We start from the raw sequence: 5,254 nt of genomic DNA, 5'->3' as shown, positions 1-5,254 counted from the left end.
GGGAAGAACACAGCGTCCTACCCGCCCAAGGATCACAACACGCATAAAGGCTGGGAACCCCCTCAAGTGAGGAAAAACAAGAAGACAAAAAGAAGGAGAGGCCGACAAAAAAAAAAAAAAAATCATTTTTGGGGTTGGAAACATAATTTCTTAGCTTTTATGGGATTAGTTTTTAGGTTTTATATTAAGATTTTTTTTTATTAAAATTTTTTAAAATAATGCCAGTGATCATTTTCAAAATATATCTAAGATGATTTGAATAATACTTACATATAATTTATTTTCTTGATGATCCAACTCATAATTGTAAGGCATTTTTTCTAAATAATGGAAATACTTAACTTAGCATATATAATTGAAGATTTCAATAATGCTTATATATATATATATAAATATAAGTTTTTAAATAATATATTAATAATTTTAAAATATTATTTTCTAAATAATGGAAATAATAAACAAACTAATTTAGAAAACCAAAAAAAAAGGAAAGTAAAAAGATATGCACTATGACAAGTTTAGTAGTACATTTATGTTTTTCTACCCTTTACATTTATGAAAATTAATAATTTATTTTTTAACCTTATAAATTTTGTCTACAACTATTATAAATTGACCACTCATGATAAGAGTTTTTAATAACTAAAATCCAAAAACTGTAAAGTTCGAAAATTTTCTGATAAAAGTCACGATTTTTAGACCTTATAATTTGTCAAAAAATGGATCGGATGCAATTGAGTGGCTATCATCACAATCGCTTTATTTATGCGGTGTACAACTTGACGGAATACATCGTAAGTTAATATTTTTTCTTGTTTTGTATGATTTTCTAAAATAAAATCAGAAAAATCATAAAATAGATTGCTACCGGAATCATCAACTATTGTTTTCAATTTATCATCGGATACATATCCTTTTCAATTTTCAATTATATAATTCTCTTTATCTTTTCTGTTTATTTTTTGTGTGATATATTCATATTTTTCAAATTCGGGGATCGGAATTATAAATTAGGATGCTAACATATATAAAAACTATATAACAATCTTGTAGAAATTGTCAACTCTATGCGAAAATTTTCGTATAAGACTTAATTATTATTAATTAAAAACTTAATATATATATATATATATATATATATATATGTTTTTTTTGTTTTAAATTTGAATGTACCTTTTTTAATCAATATTGTAGGGAAGAAGAAAGAAAGCAGAAAAAAATAATGGATTTGGGAGAATCAAGTAAGAGAGCTATTGAAATATCTTGCAAGTCTTTGTTTCAATCTTCAAGAGTAAGTTTTCTCTCTGTTAAAAATTTTAAGTTTTTTTTCTTTTCAAAATTCTTACGCTAAAATCATCTAACATGATTAATAATGACTAAGTATGCACAAATTTAATTGAAGATTTGATACGTATTATTTCATTCACATATAATAATGTATATAACTGGATATTTCAGATTGGAACAAATGAAACTGAAAACAATGAAATGGACAATGATGATGGTAACAATGATGAGACTTTGTCCCTTAAGCTCATTCTTCGTCGCAAGTTCTAAAGTTGATCTATATTTTTCATAATTTGCTCTTTAAATAAAAAAAACCTATCTCTTACTTAATTTGCTTTTTATGTAATAATGTTCTTCCCTTAATGTACAATGATATACAATATTTAAATTCGAGCAATCTATTATAAGATTGATGTGATTTGCTCTTAATCTTGCGTCTAATCAACCGTAGTATCCTTAAGTTTTTAAACTGGTGTAGATTTTTGAAAAGTGTTTGGTTGTTGTTTATCATAAAGTCATTAAATTATGGGAGAATTGGTTTCATCTAATCAAGTTTTGAAATATTTGGGTTTCCTTCAATAAAGAAATTCTTCTTTTTGAAAATTCTCTTCACCTTTAACAAAAACAAAATTATATTCAAACATTTGGATTTATGTTAATCCTAAAGCTTGTAAATCTCTTTTTACTTAATCATTTTTATGCAAATATCAAAACCTATAAAAGAATCTAAACTCAAAATTTATCGGTAAGTTTTTTTATTATAATGAGAGATTTTTGGTCCCATTTTTATTTTACCGTTCATATTTTTTGAGAGACATCTTTTTTCAGAAAGTCTAAAAAAATAGATATATAAAGAAAATTCTCCCCCTTTAAAAATTAATAAAAAAAAACCTGTTAAGAAAAAAATCACAACTATACATTAATGTGAAATCTGATAAAAATAAGGAACATACAAATGAAATAATTTGGGTTTATTTCCTTTTATAATAACTTTTCCTTTCCCTCTTATATTTTCCCTATATTTCTTCTTAAATACTACTATTTTTACAGTTGCAACAAATAAAAAAACAATTATACGCAAAATGACTTGTTTATAGTTGTAGCTTAAATAATCATTATAATAAGTTTTTACCATTCACACCCCCTAACTATTTCAGTTTTTAGCTACAACTATAAACAACTCATTTTGCATATAATTGTTTTTTTTATTTGCTGCAAATAACTAGTTCCGCAAGTATATAAAACACTAAAAATGTATAAATTCCAGATCATTATTGGGTTATTCACGTCTCTATAGTAAAACTTATTCTTTATTTATATTATTCTTAATCACTAATTTTCATAGAAAGTACATAATTCAACTTGGTCACTGCTACACAGTTTTGAATTTTTGATTGTCTTGACACTATATATGGGATTTTTTGTCCTCTGCAGGGGAAATTCTCCTGCAAAACTATATAATGCATGGGCCCAAAAACACGATGGGGTGTGGTTTCGAATGGCTCTCTGACACTCAAGTAAGAAAACAGTAAAAAAAAACTAATAAGTGGCTAATCAGAGAGAGAAAAGAGATCGGAAAACGAGAGTAGGAGATGAGCCTTTCTGAGAAAAGTGGAATCGACTCGGGCCTTTAAGTGCTGATGGGATTTGTGAGATGAAAAGAGAAGAACTATAAGATTTTCTGGGTGGCATTGCTCCACGGTTTAGGAACTAGGAACCACCATAGAGAGAAAGTGAAGAGTTGGTCGGAGTAATGACCATAAAATATAAAGTGCTGCAGCTTAAGAATCACAAATATCTAGAGAGATAGTATGAGCCTTAAGGTAGCGAAAACAGTGAACTCCTTCCTCGTTAGAAAGAATAGAGTATTTATAAAATTTTACCTGACTCAGGTTCATATACTGGGGTCAGTCCTTAGGCCGTGAGTCGGGCGGGTCAGTTCGTAATCTGGCTTCGTTGGATCTGAGTCTTATGCTCACGTCATGCCTCTGACACTCTCACCAACTTTTTTTAACGTGTCAATGAAAGTTGGTGAGACCATCAAAGGCATGATGCAAGCATAAGATTTGGATCCAACCAAGTCGGATCACGAACCAATCCGCCAAACCTGTGACCCAAGGACCGTTCCGGTATATTAATCCGGATCAGGTAAAACTCTATAAATACCTTGTCTCTTTCAACGAGAAGGGGGTTCACTATTTTTGCTAACTTAAGGCTCATGCTAACTCTCTAGATACTTGTGATCCTTAAACCATAGCACTTAACATTTCTGGTCATTATTACGACCATCTCTTTACTTCTTTTCCACGGCGGTTCCTAAACCGTGGAGCACTCTCACCCCAAAACTCTTACACTTCCTCTTTTTCAAAAAGCCCATTACCACACAAAGGTCCGAGTAAATTCCATTTTTCTCCCGAGCTCTTGACAAAACTTCCTTCCTCCATTTTCTGATCTCTTTCCTCTCTTTAATTTGCCACTTCGTGGTCTTTCTTTCCCTGTTTTCTGACTTGAGCGTAGGAGAGCTATCAAAAAACACTCCTCCATCGTGTTTTCCAGGCCTTCACGCGTTTGCTAGTTTAGAAGGAGACTTGCCTGCGCAGATGACTAAAAATCCCCTAAACAGTTCTGCGGTAGATGGACAACACTCTCTGAGCAAAATTTTCCTACTCGAGTCAGAAAACCACCAAGAACACAGTTCTGAGGGCAACAACCTATGAATGCAAATGGGAGAGACCCAGACAGTGATTGGCAGCAAACAAAATACCGTCAAAGCCAGAGCAAAAAACTGCAAGTGCTAGGTGGGCATGATCGAGTTTACAGAGAATGAACCTTACATACCCATCGGCTAAAGGATCCTGACCAAAGGGAGAACGCCAAGGGAGGCGCAAGCGACAACGACTGGGAGATAACCGGAGACCAAGGAGATGAGCCAGAGGTAAACCCCCTTGTAGCATGTTCCACTTCCATCCCTGGATGGTGTGACCAGAGGTGATTGGAGGAAGAAGTGTGGGTAACAATTTCTCATGCCATACGGGATCCAGATGGAGAAGATGAGCCCGCCTCAGAGGAACGGAAATACAGAAAACTATGGTGCAAGTACCACTGATCCAGAGGGCATCAGACTGAGAGCTGTTTGGCCTTTACGGAGGAGATGCTGGCTCTGGTTTGCCACCTTTCCATACGACTTCTGCTCTCTAGGAAAGTGAAGCGAGTGTTGAAAAAACAAGACCGTGTAATAGGGAGCTTCAACAAGGTCGGACAGGTCGATAGACACACGAATGAAGCTGAGGAAGAAAGTCACAGTAAAAGGCTTGGAATTCGAAGGCGACTGGCTCGCCCGCCAGAGTTCTTCAACGCAGCCGAAAAAGTGTCGAGAATTATCACTCAATACCCCGCTCTGAATGTGATGTTGGAGATAGGAGGCAAACAGATGAGGCAGATTCTGGTGGACTAGACCTGCCCTGTTAATCTCATCTTGCAGCCATCTTCAAAGAGTTCGTGGGATTTCGAAGGTCCCTCAAACCAGCGAAGATAATGTTCATAGAATATAATGGGAGGGTGACTCGAGCGATAGGAGAGGCAGCACTCATAGTCACTGCACTTAATAACCCCTGGGTAATGGCCATAACAGTAGTCAGCACGCCAACTCGGTACATAGCGTTGTTAGGTCAACCTTGGGTGGACGAGATGGAGGCCACAGTGTGCAAACATCTACGATTGATCGAGTTCCCAACCAGGTGGAGGATGGAAAGACTCTGGAGGCAAACCGAGAAATACACACGAGATATACCAAGGAAGGATGGTACGACCAGCAAGATAAATCGCGACATCAACTAAATCGGATCTGTAACCCGGAGGTGAAAAAGGGAACCGGAGACAGACAGCATAGTTACGAAGGAAGAACACAGCATCCTACCTGCCCAAGGATCACAACACGCATAAAGGCTGGGAACCCCTCAAGTGAGGA

Source organism: Eutrema salsugineum, unplaced genomic scaffold (assembly GCF_000478725.1).
Source record: "Eutrema salsugineum unplaced genomic scaffold, Eutsalg1_0 scaffold_3, whole genome shotgun sequence".
Classification (NCBI taxonomy): Eukaryota; Viridiplantae; Streptophyta; class Magnoliopsida; order Brassicales; family Brassicaceae; genus Eutrema; species Eutrema salsugineum.
This window is presented reverse-complemented; position numbering follows the sequence as displayed.